This window comes from Hippopotamus amphibius, chromosome 7 (assembly GCF_030028045.1).
Source record: "Hippopotamus amphibius kiboko isolate mHipAmp2 chromosome 7, mHipAmp2.hap2, whole genome shotgun sequence".
NCBI classification, from domain to species: domain Eukaryota; kingdom Metazoa; phylum Chordata; class Mammalia; order Artiodactyla; family Hippopotamidae; genus Hippopotamus; species Hippopotamus amphibius.
The window spans coordinates 105,463,600-105,484,327 of NC_080192.1; positions in this window are offsets into that span (position 1 = coordinate 105,463,600).

The following is a 20,728-nucleotide window of genomic DNA, read 5'->3' on the forward strand; positions in this document are numbered from 1 at the left end:
TTTATTTTTTTTCCTGACCACCAAGTTTTAATCTCTATGGATTTTGTTTTCTTGGCCCAGTTTCTTCTGAGAAATCTGGCAGCTGCTGTTTTGAGAGACAAGTGGTGGAAAATGTCTGAAAGGCTCACTGTTTAGCATTTGTACTTTGAGGTAAATCCTGTGTTTCCAGTAAAATGCCTTGACTTTTTCATCCTTGCTTTTCACTGTGTCTAATATCTTGGAGTTTCTCTTCCTGGTGAGTTGTTTGCCTGCCTTTTTTTTTTTTTTTTTCCCTCTCACTGATTTGAAATCATCCAAATAACTTGATTTTATTCTTTTTCATTCTTTCCTTCCTTCCTTTCCTTCTTTCTTATTTGATTCTAAAGGTATTTTTTTTATGTTTTGTCATCAAATAGTTAAAACTCCAAGGCAAATTAAGGCCATTAGTTGGTTTGAAAATACCTCAAAGAGTAAAAGTAATTTATGCCCATCATGTTATTCAAAAGCAACAGTATCAATAAAAGATCTGAGTTCTCCTTTGAAAAATAATGAAACCTCTATTAATGCAGCAATTTTAATTTTAGATTCCTAATTAACTCTTAATTCTAAAGGTGGTTCCGTGCCTAAAGCTTCAAAGAGTAAGGATGCTGTAATTGTATTTTTTCAAAAATACAATAATTAACTTTTAATTCATTAACGTATTTCTGTGGCAAAGCTATTCTATTTGATACTCAGAATATACTTAGAATCTTTTCTTCTCAAACAAAATAAATAATATTTTGTTGTAAATAATCACTGCTTTATTTTAAGTTTTAGTTGTAACAATATTATTACTGGATGATTTAAGAGGTTAAGTTTATATTACAAATTTCTTTGGAATCTGAAATATTTGATTGCTTATTTTAAAGAAGAAAGCCCAAGTTCCATTCTCACTGTTCTGGGGCTGATAAAATTCCTGAGTATCAATGAAGAAGCTATTTTTTAACTTGAGCCACTTCCTTGATAAAATTTTGTTGCTTCTCAGACTTACCCTTAGAAACTAAAATAATATCCCTCAGACAGGAAGAAGTACCATTGAAGTAACAGATAATCAATTTTAATGTTCCTCAGCAAAATTTCTGTAAATGAAATGTATTTTGACATTACTGACTTCGAGGATTGTGGGCTTCTGTCTACTTCTCCTTCGACCCATTTCTTTCATGTGCCCAGAAGATCTATGACTTCAGAATACATGGTGCCTAAGCCATACAAAGTATCAAAGGCTGCAATTCCTCCTTAGAAACTTCCTTTGTAATATCACTTCTTTTCCATTCCTCCAGCCCTGTCTTATCTTTGGCACCATTTATGAGTGTCCTCATCTTACTTTCTGACTCTGTCCCTTTCCTCTCCAAATCAGTCCTGCCTTTGTTTGCCTTTGGATCTTCTTAAAGAATGCGTCTGTTGAATAGACTTGTGGTTGCCAAGGGTGGAGGCAGGGTAGGGAAGGGATGGGTTGGTAGTTTGGGATTAGCAGATGCAAACTGTTACATATGGAATGGATAAATAGCAAGGTTCCACTGTATAGCACAGGTAACTATATTTAATGTCCTGTGATAAACCATAATGAAAAAGAATATGAAAAAGAAAAAAAATATACACACACACACCCCACTTTGCTGCACAGCAGAAATTAACACAACATTGTAAATCAACTATACTTCAATAAAATAAAAATTTTTAAAAAGAATCCTTGTATTAAATCACTCTTTCTTAAAAACACAATTTTAAAAATTTCATTCCAAATTCATTACATGTTAAGTTTAAGCTTCCCTGAATGACTTAATATTCCTTTTCCATTACAGTCATACTGATGTTCCCACCATTCTAATATCATAGATATTTTTTCGCCATTTGTTTTTTCATTGTTATTTGTTTTCCTTTAAAAAACCCTTCATATTTCCCTTGAATTTTCCAAGTCTTACCCAGGTGTCAAGTGCAGACACATTTCTACTATATATATATATATATATATATATATATATATATATATAGCATTATTTTCTCTTTCCTACCTTCTTTTCTTTCTTTCTTTCTTTCTTTCTTTCTTTCTTTCTTTCTTTCTTTCTTTCTTTCTTTCTTTCTTTTCTTTCTTTCTTTCTTTCTTTCTTTCTTTCTTTCTTTCTTTCTTTCCTTCTTTCTTTCTTTCTTTCTTTCTTTCTTTCTTTCTTTCTTTCTTTCTTTCTTTCTTCCTTCCTTCCTTCCTTCCTTCCTTCCTTCCTTCCTTCCTTTCTTCCCTCCTTCCTTTTCAGTGCTAACTTTTCTTCCTCGGTCTTTTTCATTCTACGCACATGTATACTACACAAATTACAATTATTGTGTATTGGTAATGTCAGATCATGCCAATTGGTCATTTTCTCCTTTTGCCTTTCAGTTATTGAACTCCCTGAGCACATGGCACCTACATGTGGGCACCTGACTAAGTCCTAGCCACTTGGATATGAAGAAAAGTGACGTGAGATTTATGGTCCACATCCTTTCTCTTTACTCCTTTTTTCCCTCTTATGGGCTAAAATATACAGAATTAATGTCTCTGAGCCAACTCTATCCATACAGAAGAGGACAACCTCATAGAATAAGTACAATTTACAATAGACCGTGAAGAAGAAGGTTTTATTAATTTGTCTTGAGTGTATTATTCCATTCTATATTTTCTTGGGTGCAGAGAGCACATCTTTTATTTCAATATTTATAACTGTGTAGTAAGTTTTTGTTCAGAACTCTTGTTCACATAAAAAGACAATGTTTATAATGACTTAAATTATTAAGTTAGGGTTTATATAGAAACGGTATTCACTAGGAATTAAAACCTTGATTTAAAGTAGATTTTCAAGGTGGATTTTCAAGTACCATTGGTCAGTAATAAAGATGTATCTGGATAAATAGAAATATCTAACAAGTACTTGCTATATACTAGACACAGTTTATCTTACATGTATCAAATTATCTGTTACAAGTATCTCTTGAAAAAAACTGTGAGATTGTTACCATTATTTCCAATTTTATATAAGTGGATGGTGGTGAGAAAATATTTAATAATTTTCCCATGATCATACAGCTGGTAAGAGGAAGAGATGGGATTTGAAATTATTAACACGAGGTCTAGATTCCACCCTTTAACTACTGTGCTATAGTGTTCAATAGGTACAATATGTTCTTTTATACCATGGAACCAAGGCACACAGGCAATTCGCTACTCTACCTGTAACTCCAGATCAGGAAATGTATCTATAAGTAAAACACTGAAGTAAAAGAAGCTTCACAAAATCACCCTAAGAAAGTGAAAGCTGAGAAAGTAAGACAGGAATTTTATATTTATTTTAGAGAAACAAGAATATTAGAGAGACTTTTTATGGAGATATATTTTAGGTTTCCATTTTTCTCCATAAAAATTACACCTTAGATGATAGTTTACTTGGTTTGGGGATAGAAGAAGTTCAGGACATGTAACCTGAAAATATGCTGCTTGACATATTGATTGTTTTGAGCTGAAGGCACTTGCAAAACAGAACATGGAGGAAGAGGCTTTCTCTGAACTCCCCTCTTTTGCCTAAAGATAGATCCTCCAGAAGAAACTTGTTCTAAGTCCCTCCCCAGGTGTTTCATAAACCAGAGAAGGTTAACTCTTATCATAGAAGAGGAGACTAGAAGTCAACATCATAACCAGACAAACCTTGTCACAAACTATTCTATCTGCCATCTATTTTACTAGGGGCCCATTAATTTTTCCTAAAAATTATTTACTCTTCCCTAAGTTGCCTACATCTCTCTTCCCTTTCCTCTATTAACATGGTATATAAGCTCTCAAATCTCACTGATTTTTTGGGGGGGGGGTTGGGGGAGAGGGTATTCACTTGTTTTTTTCTGTGAGGTCCCTGTGCATATATTAAAAATTAATAAAATTAATAAATTTGTATACCTCTTATCCTGTTAATCTGCTTGATATCAGTTTATTTCATAGCCTCAGCAATTGAACCTAGGAGGATAGACAGAAAATCTTTCCTCCCCTATATGATCATGCTTAAATATTCAACCACCTTCTGCACCTTCTGCTCTTTCAAATAACAAATCTTGTTAAGAACTGATACATTCATCAGGGGCCACCAAACTTAGAACAGAGGTGTCTCCTGACAAGCCTGTAATCTTTTGATTCCCATTGTTTACTTTTTAAGCAAACTGTGTGTGTGTTTTCTGACTGAGGGGGAAGCATCTGGTATGTCTTTATTTTTTTCTTATTTTTAAAAGGTGAATTATTAAGGCAACCAGCTGATTGTACATAATCAACATTCTGGGCCTACAACCATCTTTTCTACTTAAAGCCAGTAACCTATTTGGTATGAATAATTGACCCCTCTCCACTGTGAAAAATTGGCACTATAGAACAGGTCACACATGTGGCTATTTTAATTTAAATATAAATTAAATTAAAATTAAATAAAAATTTACTTCCTCATTTGCCCTAGCCATAGAAGCAAGTACTCAGTAGTCACCAGAAGGTAGCAGCCACTGTGTATTGGACAGCACAGATATTGAATATTTTCATCATCATATGTCATGAGTCTTTTGGGCAGTGTTACTACAGAGCTATGTTTCTTTATCATAGCTAGACATTAGAATCAGCTGGGGAGTTTTAAAAAATGCAAGTGTCTTGGTACTACTTCAGACTGATTTAATCAGAACATCTCAGGATGGAGCAAAGGTATGGGAAATTTTAGAAAGTGCCCTCCCTCTAATGATTTTAGGTAGCCAAGGTTGAGATTTGATTCTATAAAGTAAAATTTCTCTTTCCTGAACCAACAGCTCCTTTTTGAAATGTCCCTTTCTAATCACTTAAGTATGATAAAAAAATCTCTCCTTTCAAAAAATCTCCCCCCAATAAAAGCAATAACTTTAATGGATATAACAATGATTCCTCCTCTTAATCTGAGGTCCCATTTTCTTCACCACTTAACTCTCTGATTATCTGAAAGGTCAAATCTGTTAAATGTATGTCTTAATCCAAGGTGGTTATAGTCTCACTTCCTGCTTAATCCTTGCTCCAAATAACCTGGCTTCTATCTCCATTACCCTACCAAAATGACTCCTTGTAAACAGACCAATGACTCCCACATCACTAAATGCAAGCGATGGTTCAATGTTTATCTTAGTTGATTCTCAGGAGCCCTTAACACATTTGGCAATTTTGTTCTTGAAGTACTCTCTATTTTGCCTCCTGTGATGCATAGTCTCCTTGTTTTACTACTCTGTTTCTCGTTTCCTCTGCTTTTCTTTATTCAAGAGTTTCTCAAAGTTTTATTATAGGCTTTCTTCACTCTTTGGTCTATTCTTTCTTCTTAGTAAAACTGCAGTTACATTCTGTATATTACAATCTATAACAATAATTACTTTTCAATTAACTTTTAGCCAAGATCTTTTCTCTGAAACAATATCTAACTGTCTGAGCTAAATCTGTACTGGATTATTTTAAATAAAGTTAATCTGTCAAGAACACATTGTCTACTCCATCTCAAACTAATTCTGCTTCTTGTATTTTCTATCTCAGTTTATGGCACTGAAATTCTTCCTCTGTATAAATGAAGACACTAAATTGTCATTGAAATCTCTCACCAATATCTACTGCATCTCTAGTAGATAACCTCAAAAAGTCTCAGAAATCTATACATTTCTTTATCTTTCTGCTATCTCCATCTTAATCCAAGCTACCACAATCTATTTCTCCTAAGTGACTTACTTACATCAAAGCTAGCCATCCCCAACCCTTAACCCACCCATCATATTGCATCCAGTGATCTAAAAATGAAGAAAGGGTTATGTTCCTCACGTGTATATATTATTTCAATAATTTTGCTTTTAGAATAGAGATCAAAATCCATTATTTATGCTTGCAAAGCTCTTTAGGATCAGTCACCCCCTACCTCCCCAGACACAAGGTGTTCCTTTCTTCTCCTCACTTTAAATGCTGTAGTCAAGTTGAAATTTTTGAGTCCTACTTAAGATCTTCATGTGTGTCATTTTCTCTGGAAATATTTCACTTTCACTGATTAAATACTACTTATTTTTCAAATTTCAGCTCATATATCACATTCTAAGGAAAGTTTCCTTGATCTGATAAATAAATTAAAAATTTCCTGTTACTCACTTTCATTACCCCAGTCACTTTAGTCAGCAGAATTAATCACAGTTTAAAATATGGTAATTTACGTAATCATTCAGTTAATGTCTGCTGTCTCTAATCAATAAGTTTCTGAACACAGGGACTGTACTATCTTACTTAAGATTTTATGTCTAGTGCCTTTATATTAGGTGTAGAGTAAATATTTATTGAATAAATGAAAGAATAGTAATTGAGGAGAGTACACAACTTAGTTTTTAAACAATGAGAAACTAAATTGTGTAATGAGGAAATATTAGATATGTGAATATTCTGAAATTCTTAGAAAAGTAATTCATTATTAAAAGTAAACAAAATTTTTTTATTTTTAAATGGCATGAGCAAACTGATTAAAAAGTGAATAATTCAGATGAAACCTGTCACAAGCAGTTCCTTTCTTATAAACCCACTCTCTGTGTCTAGAATGAAAATGAAGGGAGTTATTGTACCAGTACAAAGTGTGTGTTGGAGGGGAGTCTGCTGCAGAAGGAAAAAGATGAACATGATCCTTAATTAGGTGGATCAATTGCCTGAGCATTCAACACATTTCTCTCTTATCCACTCTGTGCATGTACACAGAACTGATACCATTTAATCCTAAGCAGATCAAAAAATAATTTAAATGTACAACATGGTAAATTCTTTTTTGGTTTCCAAGAGCATGTGCAGAATTATTTAGAACAGTAAATTCTTCCTGTAACAAAAGCAAGCAAACTTAGACAGAAAGAGGAAAAAACTGAAATCTTACTCTGAAAAATATCATTGTTTTAAACATGAACATTTGCTTAGTCCACAAAAAATATGAATAAAATCTAAAACTTTCTTTAAATTATTAAAATAATAACAAAAATGCTCACTCACTGCTCTGAGGGCCAGGTTTTGGCAATGGGCTATTAACAATGTTCTCTTGGCAGAGGCAATAAATAGATAAATAACAAGATGTGGCCTGAGGTGATGGAAGTAGAAAAAGTCAAGCATGATTTCAGAGACATACCAGAACCTTATTAAATTTATTTATATTTATATCAGGGAATTTTTTGATGCTTCATTGGTTTAAAGATGCCCATCAATTCTTGCTTGAATGAAGTCATGATAGAAATACGGCCCAGCCCTAAAGTAATCTAATACTGTGGGATAAATATGAAGTATTTCTAAATCTGCATCTGGTACTAAATTCCAGACATGTAAATAGCACCAGAACTCCATCCATTTCTTAATAATTTCTTTGAACAGATGTTTGCCTACTTTTCTGAATGAACCATGAAAATCCACTTTATGTGAATTGAATTCTTGCTGCAAAAATCAGCTAGGGAATCACTGCAGCAGACTCCCCTCCAACACACTATTTGTACTGGTACAATAACTCTCTTCATTATGGACACTAATTCCTTTAGGTCTTTTTTTATCCTATGAGGAGAGAGGCTTTCACTGATGAAAGCAGATATATTTAAAATGGCCCTAATGTAAAGCTAGCTAGTTTATTATGAAGTAAAGAAATTTTATGTTGCAGAGTAGTTTTCTTCCTTTAACACTTTGAAAGAAATAGAGATTGTGTCCTGGGGGAAAAATATGTCTATATGGCTGTTCCATTTTCTGTAGTTTTCAAACACATTGAAAATATATTCTTTTTCCTTAAAAAAAAATTCATCTACATAAGCATTTTGTGGTGACTCCCAATGAAGTTAGCTACCTAAGAATGATATATCTTAAATATCAGAGAATTTCAAACAGTTTCTTTGAGCTAGGGGATCCCATATTTTTGAATAAATATACTCTACTTGGTATCTTTTCATTAAGGGCCACTTGAAAATATTTATAAAACTGTACCTGTAAATAATGTTCTTTGTTTCAAAGTATAATGTGGTTTTCATTTTAAACCACCTGATTATAATGCTTTCAACATTCCCTTGGAATAGAGTCACAGAAGATTGGAATACAGGGAGTGGCCAACTTTATTTCAATCTTCCACCAAATTTTACTGAAGAAGCTTTTTTCTTGATGTTAATCAAAAGTGTTGTTGAGATTAGTAAGTTAGAATAAATATGGAAAAAGTCAAGTTAAAGACATTTGAATAATGAGACAGGAAACCCAGAAGAAGACAAAACAATTGTGATTCTTATTCATCCAGTAATAGCATCTGTAAAAGCTGTCATAAGGAAATCTAATTAAAAAGAATAACCTGTACGCTCAGAAAGAGCACAGACAGCATGAGAATGTTATTTTGGAAGAATGTTAGTGCAGTATGAACCGGCAGATGAAAATGTTCTTGTGCTACCTGGTGGTGATTGCTCACTATACCTCATGAACAATCTCATTTTCACCTCATGGCCCATCTTTATTAAACATCAGTGTGGGGCAAAGTCCAAGTTTTAACTTACTAATTGTCATCAAGAAGATAAGTTATAGAAAAAAATAGGACTGACTCAAAAAAAAAAATCTCTATAGCATTCTGCACAGATTTTTGATCCTGGGTTCTAATTCCAAATATTTTACTTTACTTAGAATGTGTCCTTAATCAAGACACTTCAGCTCTCTCTGTACTAATTCTATTATCTGTAAAATAAATGAGTGGTTTCAGTAAAATCCAGAATACTTTCCAGCTTCAATTGTTTCATACTGAATGTAGATATTGAGAACAAACTAGTGGGGAGAAGGAAATGGGAAGGGGCAAGACAGGAGTATGGAATTAACAGGTACAAACTATCATGCATGAAGTAAATAAGCTACAAGAACATATTGAATGACATGTGGAATATAGCCAATATTTGATAATAGCTTTAAATGGGGCATAGTCTAGAAAAATACTGAATCTCTATGTTGTACACCTGAAACTAATATAGTATAGTAAATCAACTATACTTCAATAAAAATAAATAATGAATGTGTCTTTTCCAAGTCTCTCCAGCAACCATGGTGATTGACTCAGCTTCCAAAACACCCTCATCATTTCAGCAAGTAACCACTTTAGTTTTAGCTCATTATATCCTAATTTCTCAGCACTGGATTAACATTTATATTCAGTAAGAATTTGTATCTGCTCAGACTCAAACAATAGTTTAAATAATGTTAGCGAAATAATGGAATCATGCCAACAAAAATAACCCTCCATACTAACATAGAATCGAGAATACAACATATTGCTGAGTAAGCATTATGCACCTAATGAAGATCTACATGCACATAAGGAAGGACAACAGTGACTATGAAACTGGGACAAAATTTCACATATATTTGTACAGCAATGAAGAAGACAGAAAAAGGATTCACTATCTCGCCATACCTTCTGACTCTCTCCCATACACTTCATAAGGAAACCCTTGAGATAATTTTGGAGGCACATTCTGACATATTTGGAAGTTATTTGGCCTGCAACTTTAGAGGTATTGCTACACTGTGAAAATTGGAGAGCTGCTATAATTCTAGAGAGATTTATCTTTATTTCAAAAGTTATCATAAGGACTCAAATATACTACGTTTCCAAGGAAACATGCACACACACACACAGAGGGAAATGGGGGGATTTATCTATTTGCCCTTTATAACAGAGAAAATTATTTTTATTTACTCAAAGTATAAAGGAACTCATTTGAGTTTAATTACTTAGGTTTAAAAAAAATTACATAAAGTCCTATTTTGAGACTTCAATTTTAGTGGAAACACTATGTATAATCACAAAGAGTAAAGTGCAAAGAAAATAATAACTTAACCCCAAATAGAACTTCTACATAGGCATTAGTTGTAGGCATTGTATAATAGTGCCACTGATTATCATTCTCTTTGTTTCATCCTCTTAATTTTATTTTAATTACATGTACCCAAGACATCCTATGTCTTGAAATTATCCACATCTTGAAAAAGAAAAGCACTTTCTTCAGTGTTCTAACTCAGTGTTGTCCAATAAAAATAAAATTTAAGCTATGTGTGGAATTTTGAATTTTCTAGTAGCTACATTAAAAAATGTAAAACTAATTTTAATAATACATCTTATTTAATCCAATATATCTAAAATAGTGCCATGTCAGCATATAATCAATATAAAAATTATTGAGATATTCTTTTTTTAACAAAGTCTTTGTAATACGGTGTGTGTGTTACATTTACTAAACCTCTCGATTCAGACCACTCACATTTCAAATACTCAGTAGCCACATGTGGCTAGTGGCTACCATATTAGACAGCACAATTCCACCCAAATGCGTAAGGAACAGGTGATGCCTGCTCTGTGATGGTGGCACACAGAGAATTTTATTCTGGGATATTAAGTTACAGGCCATGAGATTACATTTTTCAATTTCTATTGTTGTGGTTTGTGGATAAAAATTAGAAATATCCCTTTCTAGACCCTGAGTTCCAAACTGTGAAGCAGACCCAAGTTTCATATAGATATAAATCAAAATAGCAGCTTCAATTAAAAAAAAAAAAACTGCCTTGTATAATGTGGCTTAGATCTGTATCTACACTGTGCTTCTTAGTCCTGTTCCCTATGTCTAGTTTTAAGGCTATCTGTTTGCATGGGGATATGTGAAGTGATCTGAACTCTTCCTCAAGTGTGCTTCCCTTGGAGAAGGAGATGAGTGAACTGGGTTTGGCCTCCCTGCAAGGAGAAACCAGGAAGAGTCTTTTTCCATTTTCAATAATCAGATAAACGACTTTCCCTCTTTTTTTTTTGGAAGCGGGAGGGAATTTGAAAAAATTATTTCCAGTACTATTTTGCCTTGGGAAACAGAATGATTAGGAGAATAGTAAATCTGTAAAGCTATTTCTAAATTCCCAAGAGGAATAAGATTTTAACGATATTATGGAAAACTATGTAGCAGCATCTTTCAAAGAGGTACACAAAAAGCTTTTAGCTAGAATTATGAGTGATTTTTATTTCTAGAAGTAAGAAAAACCTACAGATCTATGTTAGGAACAGGTATACTAAAAAAACTTTTCACCAAAATATGGATGAGTTTACTTGAATATTTACCATACCATGCCAATTAAAAAACAAGAAGTTCTTTTCCGACTTAGGATATTACAGAACTTGAAAAAGAATAGGTACATGTGTATGTATAACGGAATCACTTTGTTGTACACCTGATACTAATACAACATTGTTAATCAACTATACTCCAATATAAAATAAAAATTAAAACAACAACAATAAGAACAGCAACAACATGCAAATAGCTTATCTTTCTTAATCAACTTTCCAGGTCTCTGTTTTCTACAGCCTTTAGGAATCTGTCAGAATCTGACTGATTAGACTGAAAATAAGTGCCCTGGGCCAGACATATGTAGCTAGGGTGACTTATCTATTGTTGATTACAGCTCAGTGAAAAATGGCTGACATTTCATGCCCCAAAGTGTGGAAGTGGCCTTATCTAAGCTTGCTTATTTATTTGTTTGTTTATAGTGCTGAACAATCATTGACCAACAAAGATGACTTAACAAAACTGGTTTCTTTCATTTGGCCTCCTTAGTAGTTTTTTATATTGAAAGTAGCCTTCTAAATGTAAGGTTGGCTTTGCATAATTTCCTTCCCAACTCGTGATAAATGATTATCATGTACAATCACACAAAAAAAAATTTGAATGGGGAATAGAACAGATGCATTTGTTTACTCTTTATTATTTGTTTAGTTTCCAAGCTTTACTCTTTTATATTTATTAATATTTTTAATTCAGTGTTTTATTTTCAGTATACAAAAAAAGAGAATAGGACCTGATATTCAATCAAATCTGAGGTTGTCTGTTTTGAAGGATAATAAGCAGTTGGGATTAGAAAACTATATGTAGTTTCAGAGAATGTAGAGGGCAAATTATCAGGGCCCTGCATAGCTGACGCACTGAGTTCAGAGAGGAAGGTGGCCTGAGAAACCGTGGAGGGCCGCTGGAAACAAACTTTCTGACTGCACAATTTTTGTAGGGAATGATTATCTAGATCATGTATTGCTTCTATTACTTGATACCATTATGCAACAGCCTTACTTTATGTCTTTCTTCCACCTCTACTAAATACCACACACTTATTCAAAATCATTTGTTAGCATTTTTGCCTGAAATAGGAGTGTTACCCAAAAACTGCTTTTGCCTCTTGGAAGGTATCTAGGCAAAAGACACAACCAAGCCAAAGATCGGGAGAAGAAGGGATTTATTACTTGCAGCAAGTAAGGAGAACACGGGTAACTTTCTCAAAGCAGTGTCATGAGCCAGCAATACATTGATTTTTTTTCCCTTTCCTGAACATATACACCAGAGATGAAAAATCAATGTAAAACTTATGAAATATTTGGATAAAATTAAGGACACAATTATTTTAACAGCCATTTTTTGCATTCCTACTATGTGACACACACACTAGAGGCACTAGTGATATCAATATAAAATATTCAATCCTGACTTAAAGGATTTCAAATCTTATCAGCTAGACTGTAATAAATACGTGGACAAAATGTTGTGTTAATACAGGTGAGGGAGGACATTCTTCTCACAAAATATCTTCAGAAACTTCCTTTGAAAATTTTAAGGAAGAAGAACATCCTACTACCTGCAGTGTGGCACACATAGACTACAAAGAAAATCTCTGCAAAGAAAATGACTAGTAGGAGTTTCAGGTAATGCCTCACACAATCTGCCTAAATAGCTGATTAATTTAATGAAAAATCCATTTCCATCTGTTCTTTGGGATATTGCGGACAAACCTTAAACACCTGATAAACTCAATGCCTACAAATTCTCTGATGCCTGATAAATCAATGAAAAAATATTGAAAATTCACATGTAACTTTTGACTTCCCAAAAACTTAACTACTCATAGCCTACTAGTGACCAGAAGCCTTACTGATAATATAAAGAGCTGATTAACAGATATTTTGTATATTATATGTGTTATATACTGTATTCTTACAATAAAGTTAGCTAGAGAAGAGAAAATGTCATGAAGGAAATTATGAGGAAGAGAAAATACATTTACAGTACTGTAATGTATTTATTAATATTGGAAATTTATGTCATCTGTTTATAAGATAGATTGATCATCTGTCAGTAGCTACATTAATATTGTCTTATATGATACAAAACACTATAGGTGTTATACGCATTGTTAACACTAGACTTGATCAAACAGAAAAAGATAATGTGAAAAAGAATATTTATTTACAGGTATAACCATTTATGCGCTGATAATGAAACAGCAATATGATTGCTTCATGGTTGCCCAGCCTATACACTAATGAATGCATCACTGTAAAATTTTTATGGCATATGGTTTTACAGCCATATTCATAATACAATATTGGAAACATTTTTACATAAAAAAACCCAACCTACCTATGATGATAGGCTAATACACAGTTTCTCCAATTACAAGAGGGAAGCATACTGTACAGAATGTAATTCCTTGAAAGCAAAGTGATAAAACAATAAGAAAGTTAACACATTAATTTTTTTATTAAATATGATTCACCTTATGCCAATGTAAGGATAGACTAGTAGCTACTTATATTTTATGCATTCATGACAACACTTTTTCTTAACTTTTTTGATATTTCTAGGCTATGAAGTTTATCTGCAAGTTTTTTCAAATTGGTGCAAATCTCCAAAAATTTTCCAACATATTTATTGAAGTTCAAGCCTGTATTGTTCAAGGTTCAACTGTATTCCAATATTTGGCATGGAGAAAATGTACCTGAATAGTTAACTCATTTCTAGATTTGTTGATTGGGCCAAGGGAGGTGTTACTGGAGTGGGGAATGGGGGCTTGAGGAGGGCAGGATGGTCAGAGAGAACAGAGTTAAATAGGATATCTGCTGTTCAATGGTCATCTCCAAATGTGGGCCAGGCTGAAAATATGACACTCTCATGTAGGGGAATTAGAATGATGGAATTATTAACACATATTGGAAGACTACTATAAAACAGCTTTTGCATTACACTAGTTCAGAATAATGGTACAGATATTAATTAGTATTTTAGTGGGGAAATAGTGAGTCCTCTGCTATTTCTATTGTGGCATAGCTACTGAAGAATAACTCACGCCAGAAATTCATTTTTAAGAAACTAACATGAAAGATAAGCTAACTATGCTGAGTAATTTTCACACTTTTTTTCTGTTTTACAATTCTTTTCATGGTATCCCTGGCTGTATCATAGTGGAATAAAACTCTTCAAGCAGAGCTTAATGCAATATAAGTATACTGGGTTAAATGTTCAAAAATTTTTTTTAGCCCAAATGAGTTGCAGATACTGGATGTTAGGTCTTCACATTCATCTGGGGACAAATTACTATAAATGAATTAATTCATTTTTGCAAGGATGACTGTAATTAAATTCTTAACAGTATGTAGCTCCAGAAATAACTGTAGCACCACAACATATTTAATTTTTGCTTGCTTGCTTTTTCGTTACACACAAGTGCCCCTACATATAAAATGAGACCCTCATAGCTGTATTAAACAGTTCCCATTAAATGGATGTATCATCATGGAGAGGGATATTTACTGCTCCCCATGGCAGGCAACAATATCTTAATTGCTGGATTGTGGGTAGTTTTTGAGTATATGCAAATCACTAAAACAAGATCTTTTGTTATTGCTTCCTTAATTTTCCTAAGTGGGAAGGCAGCAAACCACACATGGTTTAAGACTTTGTGGTCTTAGATCAAAGGATAGTGGAACTCCCTCCTTAGAAATTCAGAGGCCAGGTGGCCTGGCTGAGGAGGTTTCAGGGACCAAGAAAAACTATAGGGACCCAGAAAAATTGACAAGTTCATAATTCTAGTTGTTTGGCACCAAAGGCATTTTTGTCTTTATCCCTGGTATATTTTTCCTCATACCCTATATACAATCTATGTTAACATCTTCATGAATCCTACTATTATTGCCTGACTTAATATTGAATCTGCCTTAGTCTCTTTTTTTTTGTGTATCATGTATCAAGCCTGTATCACCTTCTAATATAACATAATCGACTTGTTTTTAGTCAACCACTGTTTCTCCCTCACTGCTAGAATACAATCTTTATAGGGCAGGAACATTTGTCTATTTCCTGATTTACATGAAAATTCTAGAACAGTGCTGACCTCATAGTAGTGTTCAAAAAATATTTATTGATTGGTTACCCAAGGCTGACATCTGAGCAAAGACATAAATGTCTTAAGGGAGCAAATCATGTGGGTATGTGCAGAGACCTTCTTCCGGAAGGAGTGAACAGAAAGCATGAAGAGCCAAGATAGGAGTCACAAGCAGCAAAGATGCCAGTGTGACTAGAAGTGAGTCATGAGTAAAGGATAGGAAAGAAAGGCACACAGCAAGTGAGTGATGGACCCTAAATTTAAATCCAGACAATCTGGCTTAGAGCCTGTGCTCTTAACTAATAAACTTAGATCAATATCCCATTCTGTCACTTACTAGCTATATGATTTGGAGCAAGGTTCATGAACACTCTCAACCTCAGTTCCCTCACTAGTGATAGAGGAGTAACTACCTCATAGAAATATTGTAAGATGTCTTACAAGTGGATTAATAAATATTAGACCTTTTCCCACCCCACACCCATCCCCTGGTTTGTTGGGTACACTATAGTGGCTTAAATCAGAGAAGAACTCTTAAAAAAAAAGCCCACCAGCCCCCCAGTCTAAACCTGAAAACTATTATCAAATCTAACCCACCAAACTGATATCAAAGAATATTCTGAAGGATTATGATGAAAAAATAAATTCTCAGGGAAACTCATGTCAAAACCAAGTGGCACTTGATCAACTGTCTAATAAAAGTATTACTCAGGGATGGACAATGAATTTTGAGTAATGACTGAGCTCGCTGTCAGCCTCCAGGGAGCTGAGTTTCCCATTTAATAAGAGATAAGGACCCAGGGCAAAGATAACCCTAACAACAACCCTAGGCAGGGGACCTCCACTTTTATACTGGAGGGGAGGGGGGGACGAGTGTCAATGCCACTTGTATTTCTTGTGCTTATTTTCAATTTGTATGGAAGAAATTAGTGAGCCTTTGTTTACTGCACTGAGATTATCTTTGCTAGGTAGAGTATGGACACAGCAACTTCAAGTAAGATTTAAAGAATTAGAGGGCTTTATAAGAAATGTTGATCTCCCATAACCCAAAATATTTCCATATTATAATAATAATCCATTATTGTGGTCAACATAAAAGGTATGTAGTCTTACATTTAAGGAGAGGATCACATTTAAATACTATCTACAAATTTAGTGCTTTAGAATTGTCTTCAGTGGGTTTCTGTGCATAAGTCTTGCTCTCCAATTAGAAAACAAACTTATTTAGTGCGATTACTTTCCTGTCATAGCTGATCCTCCCTCTCCAACCCTTAACACGCTGACGCACCAATCACAGCTCTAGGTATTTTGGAAAACTTACTATTTGACTGACTCAGAAAGGAAAAAAAAAGGTAAAAATCCAGAAGAAGAGTAATTGCAGTCAGGCAATAATAATTAGGGCTGACATCCATTGTGCACAGTAGGTGCAGAACCAAGAGCCCACAATGTTTTAGGAGCCCACTCTGGGGGGAGGAAAGAAACCTTTCCCTCCACCCTTTCTAGGTTCTTCTGGCTGGTTTAAGAATAAAATTGAATGAGACAGATCAACAGGAGAAAATCAAACATAATTATGTTTGATACATTCTCATGTATCCATAAGAATACATATTAGGCAATTGAGGTTTATATGTCATCTAAGAGAAAGAGGGGGTAGGGGTTTGGGACTTCAAAGAGAAGGAAGGCAGCTCACATAGAGATGGAAAATCAAGTGATTGGTAAACAAATGTTTGGTAAACAAATGTTCTCTGTGCCATGCAGAGATAGTGGGACACAGAGAGGACTTTGGTCTTCAGGTCTTGCTGGGTTCTCCTGCCACAATTAGCCCATATTCTTTGTAGGTATCCTTGGTGATAGTCCTTTTCCTGGACCAGACTCTTTATATAAATTCTTTAGGCAGCTAATGGAGAGGTAAAAAGACAGACTTCCTGTCTGTCTCATCAGCCTAAAATAGTACTCATGCCACAGAAATGCATTTTGGACTGGCAAATTTTGCTTCCCTATACCATGAAAATATTTTAACTTCTTTTAAAATCAGATGAAAAAACAATGTTTATGTCAAAGAAAATGTTTTGATATATGGTATTAATGTATGCTTTTTACTAATGTGACTATAAAATATAATTTTTATTTTTTTAATAGTAGAAAGAGCCCCTGAAGGCAAACATGTCTAGGGCCCATGGAAGTCATGATGTGACTCTGAACCGAATATATTTTGGATATTTGGAATACGAAGATTGCCAAGGGTTCTGGTATAGCTCTACCATGCCCATCTTTTTTTTTTTTTTTTAAATATACCTCCCTTCTTTTAGAGTCCATCAAGAAAACAGGGAGCTGTATGCATAAGGCTTCTACTAGAAGGCAGGGTCAGATTGGCACAAACCTCCAGCACAGGAAATCAGAGACCCTCGATCCCAGCTTAGTCTCTGCCTCCTTAATACAAGGCTTGTTCTAGTCCATGCACCTCAACCGTGGCTCCATTGCTTCACTTCTGTTCTTAAACTGGGTTTAGTGGTCTGGCTGTCATATGCTGAGTTTTTTCTTTATCTCACTTTAATTTACTGGCTTTGTTTCACTCCAAATTTGCACTTTTAGCTCAGAGATGTGATCTTCAGGCTGGAAAGCAAAGCCTAATTCTCAGAAATTACTTTCTAGAAAAGTTGTACCATATCCCTGGATTAACCACCAAACCACATCAATTTTATAGGAATGGGTCATGCTTCAAGTCCTGAGACTGAGTGTAAGAGAAAATATTGTCCCTCAAACTGATATAATTCTAACTATAAAACAAGCTACTTCCCTGAAATGATCTCCAAAGCTCACAAAATTTCTATTCACCCCTTACAAGGGGAGAGTTTAGGATGTAGTATTATTTTTAATTGTTAATTTTTAAATTAGTGTTATTTCATAATTCTAGCCCTTATTCTGCTGCAGGTGAGCAAAGGATGACTATATATTAGGCTAATACTTTTCATATAAGGCCTGAAAAAGCTAATTTTGAGAGGTGTGCCTTTTTTAATGCATTTTTGCATTCACTGATTCATTCAGTTAATCAGGTATTTAGTTAAAAAAAAATCAAGATATATTCTATGTCAAGTATGGCTCACATTCCTTATATTTATTTTGTACTGTTTTGGTCCTATACCTAAAGTATTCACTGATTGATATTTATATCATAACTTTATATTAAATATTTTGATAAACAAAATTAGTTTACATCAGTCTGAGGAGGGTCTTCTGTGGATTTGTTGGACATTGTAAATAGGATCTATTGATTTTAATTTGTCACTTTTACCCTGTTTCTCTGGGATTGAGCTAAGATACCTGTAATGGTTTACACTGAGGAAACAGCATTGGGCCTGTGGGTCAGGGCTGCTAAGTGGGGATTCAGAAAACAAAATTCAAGATTATATAGATAAGTCAGACAAATATAAGGAAACATTTACACAAGTTGAATCTTTTTCAATCCTTTGAGGATCTATGAATTTTTTTAAGGCACGTGAGGACAACAATTAATAAAAAGGATTACTTCTTGCATTATCCAGGATCAGACATGTTATGAAACCTCTGTATTGGCCATGCAAGATGAAAAGACAGACTGGGAAATTTGTGTAGGGGCTTCCACAAGCTCAGTCTGGAGTCAACACACTATTTCTCTTCACATTTTACTGGCTAAAATTGGCAATCTGCCCCGTTGGTTTCTGAGGCTAGAGAGTATATCACTCTTATTCCCAGGGGAGAGTTGCCAGATTATATATGCTTAATATGTATATACACAGAACATTCAGTTGAATTTGTATTTCAGATAAACAAAAATAATTGACACACACTAAAAATTGTCCTGGTTTATCTGAAATTCAAATTTAACTGAGCTTCTTATATTTTACCTGGCAACCCTCCCATGAAGTTAAGGGGCCTTGGTGAACACTGGTAATAGCCACTTCAATTCTCTAATCAAATGTCCTCAGGCATTTGCTTTCATCTGGGGAAATATTCCACAACCCCTCAGGGGAAATCCTTCTGGAGACCCCCAAAGCCTCCTCCACAGCCCTGTCTTAGGTGATTGAAGAAAGCTATTTACTATTTTTATTCCTTACTTCCGTTATTCTTTTCTAATAATCAATTTTTGTAAAAACCATGGTTTACAAACTAGCATTACAGAGACCTATTTGGTGACAGAGCAAATTTAGCTTGCTAAAGTGTGTCCTGAGGTGTCTGCAGATAGTGCCTATTGACTTTTGTTGAAGGGCAGAGTTTGACTCAAAGAAATAGCACAACTTGCCCCTAAGGCTATATTCCATGAACAGAGCAAAGTTTAGAATGGATGAGCAGTTTTAAAGTTACACCAGAACAGAAGCAATAGTCCAGGGAATCAAACTTTTAGAAACTAGCTTAAAAAGTTGGTCCGAGGAGATGTGCATGAATGTGAATTTTAGGAGAAATGATTTATTCACAGAGGAAGAAATGTCTGGGGCAAAGAGGTGAAAGGACAGGTCATATATTCAGGCAAGTGTATTCCAAGACCATTTCTATGGTTTAGAGGAGATTCATTCCTAAACTCCAATAAGTAGATGAAAGACAAAATGAACAGCATAAAAAAGACAAAACAAACAAGACAAAGGATCTGGAGTACAACATTAATCGAGATAGTGTAGACAAACTGCTTGGTTCAGTTCCTGACCTAAAAGGCTTATAAGGGTTTAATAATTTTATAAGCCATTATTATTCACTTTCATAGATTCCAGGACAGATTTTTTTTTCCACCATTAAACCTTTCTTAAAGGCAGGCATACTTAAAATCTATGAAGTCTTAAAATTGTCTGATTCCAGGTGGTAGTGGTGACTCAATGGTGTAAAAACTTTCCTTTGACATCTGTAGTAAGATCAAGAGATTGCATCAAAGTGTCTATGATAAGAAAAAACATGACATTATTAAACCAAACATGGCTAGACTGTACACAAGAAATATAGCAGGGTAGAGGGAGCAAATAAAAAATAAATAAAATGCCTCCATGTTAATCCAAGCAATGATAACAGGCATTTCACGTAACAATTCAATCTTAGTCCTTCTCTCAAAGTTTACACACCTTTGGGGAAAGTGCAGATGGATGGGAGGCAGATAATCAAAGTTTGGGGCCAAGAATTCTAAGAACCTGGAAAATGAGATCTTGCATAACTGAGAGTTGAATCTGTTTTTCCTTGTGCTTCCCTGACTACTTGCTCATTTCAATTAAACCAAAATGCATAGTTTACTAATTATAGTAACTATTTTCAGTAATCAACATGGTTTAAGGGGATTATGGAAAAGGGTTATTGTACAATGTAAATGAGGTAATACATGTAAAGCACAAAGCATGTGGTCTGCCATGGCAGGGGTAGCTGTTCTTATTATTTTATTCATTTTATTTATTTATTACATCACTGTCATTTTAATATAATGGCTCCTCAAATTCAGTCTCATGAAATTGATACAAATAGTTACTTCATTACTCTCTCCCTAAACTACTAAAC